The 2530-nt window shown below is 40.6% G+C and overlaps 1 pseudogene; it reads left to right on the top strand.

Annotated features, from left to right (window-relative positions):
- The first annotated feature begins 709 nt into the window (after positions 1–709).
- On the top strand, positions 710–1170 carry LOC132597896 (large ribosomal subunit protein eL22 pseudogene; annotated as a pseudogene).
- Positions 1171–2530: the final 1360 nt, after the last annotated feature.

Genomic DNA, 2530 nt, shown 5'->3' with positions numbered 1-2530 from the left:
CAACTTAAGGTAAGGTCATATTGGATTGAGGTGGGCCCTAAGTCCAATGACTAGTGGCCTTATAAGGAGAAAGAGACACAGAGAGGTAGACATGCAGGGTAAAGGGCCATATGATGGTGGAGACAGAGGTTGGAGGGATGAAACTTCGAGTCAAGGCACGCCAAGTATTTGCCAATGATCATCAGAAGTTAGGGAGAGGCAATGAAGGATTCTTCCCAAGAGTCTCCAGAGGGAGCCTGGCACTGCTGACACATCAATTCCAGACTTCTAGCCACCAGAACTGTGAGAAAATAAATTTCTGTTGCTTTAAGTCATATACTTGTAGTATTTTGCTATAGCAGCACTAGGATATTAATACACATACTATATACAGTAGTAGATAGTAGATTGGCCAGTGATATTCCAACTGGGTAAACATTTCTTTGACATGTTCTTACACAGATGGGCATTCACCATACCTTAATGACTTACAATTTATAATTTTGCTTCTGTGACAGACCCATGATATGAACTTTGGAACAACAACAACAAACAAAAAGTACTGGGTGAAAGAACAGTATTGTTTCTCCTGAGAGACAATTAGAAACTGGTTTCAGACAGGCTGGAAGTAGAGAATGCAAATTTTCTGTTAAAAATCAGTGGAATAAAAGCATTTTATTTCAATCTCATCTTTTCGACCCCTGGCAAATGCCTAAAAGAACAAAAGAATAGTAGAGCTTTTCTGCCTCCGCTGTGGCGATGGCGCCAGTGAAAAAGCTTGTGGTGAAGGGGGGCAAAAAAAAGAAGCAGGTCCTGAAGTTTACTCTTGACTGTACCCATCCTGTAGAAGATGGAATCATGGATGCGGCCAATTTTGAGCAGTTTCTTCAGGAAAGAATCAAAGTGAATGGAAAAGCTGGGAATCTCGGAGGAGGTGTTGTAACAATCGAAAGAAGCAAAAGCAAGATCACTGTAACTTCCGAGGTGCCTTTTTCCAAAAGGTATTTGAAATATCTCACCAAAAAATATTTGAAGAAGAATAATCTCCGTGATTGGTTACGCGTAGTTGTTAACAGCAAAGAAAGTTACGAATTACGTTACTTCCAGATTAATCAAGATGAAGAAGAGGAGGAAAATGAGGATTGAAACTCAGTTATCTGGAGTATTTTGTATGAATTCTTAAATAAAATTTAGGAAACAAAATGGTGGCTTTCCTTGTATCTCTGCAGTGCGGATTGAACAGAAAATTGGAAATCATAGTAAAAGGGCTTCACTTGGGCTGCCACTCACTTACTTGTAATTAAACTTTTTTTCTGCTTGAAAATTTCAATTCTTTTGGTAGAAATACCAAAATGTGTAAGTCTCCTTCAGGGGAACTGACTACTGTTTGTCATTGAACAGGTGGATGAGGGCGTGGAGATGTGAGTTCAGTTAGTTACTATTTTACACAAAAAGGGGTGGGTCAGTTTCATGTGGTACTTTTCTCAAAGATTGAGGAATACAAATGTGGGAACTCCTGATTCACTGAAAGCAGATCCAGTGACTTGTTTCTGAGGTTCTTTTTTTGGGAAAGTGGCAGTGTCGATAAAATGCAGGCTTCTGGGGCATTTGTCTTCATTTTCTGATTACAAATTACTCTTGATGGACACAGTTATTACTATGTATGTTAATCATTTTTCTTCCTGTAGAAATAAAATGTCCTTTTGCTTCGCATATTCTACTACACCTCTGGAAAGGGTCTGGAGAGCGACTGTAAAAGTCACAGGTGTTCAATTAAGGAAAGGTCTACAAAATACGAATTTGTAAATAAACATTGTTTCTACAAGTCCTTGCACCAAACTGTCACTTTGAACCCCACCAGAGGGAGCTGGAGATGAGGAATAGTGGAGCTTCCAAAGGTGGGTGTCGGTGAGGTTGCCTGGGGTCAGGCTCAGAATCCCAGAGTTCTGGAGTCTTACCCCGGGGGCAGGTGTGGAAGAGAGGGGCCTGGGAGACAGCTCAGGCTGAAGAGAAGTCTTGAGATGCCCGGGGAGTAGTCCCTTTCACACCATTTAGGCCACGGCTGGGCTTAAAAGTCATTCTACAAACACGTTAAGCAGGGCCAAACTGAAAGGGCTTCCCACGATATTGGGGGTTCTGCTGTACGTGTACAGGCTAGAGATCTGTGAAAGGTCATTAATGAGATCATAAAGATGTGATTGTTGCTGACAATATCAAGAGTGACTTTGAGAAGAGATCCTGATGCCTTATGGTGCCCTCTAAAATTTAAATTTTACAGGAATGTCTGCATTGATTTAAGGTTACGTTGTATCAAATTCATGTCTTTCAAGAGCTTGCCTAGGGTGCCTTTCCACACCTGAAATTCTTGTGATCTTGCTAGTTGCATAGCTGGAAATTAAATGTTTTGAGTCATACCTTGGCTCCAATTTAACATTTGGTGCTCCTTGGCTTGAATTTAACATGTTGAGGCTTTGTAATTTCATTTGTGGTAAAGGCTCTAGCATTTTCCATTTCTATGCAAATTTCTTGAAGCAGAATTGTTTGCATGTTT

Source organism: Globicephala melas, chromosome 10 (genome assembly GCF_963455315.2).
Source record: "Globicephala melas chromosome 10, mGloMel1.2, whole genome shotgun sequence".
In the NCBI taxonomy this organism is placed as follows: domain Eukaryota; kingdom Metazoa; phylum Chordata; class Mammalia; order Artiodactyla; family Delphinidae; genus Globicephala; species Globicephala melas.
This window is presented reverse-complemented; position numbering and strand designations above follow the sequence as displayed.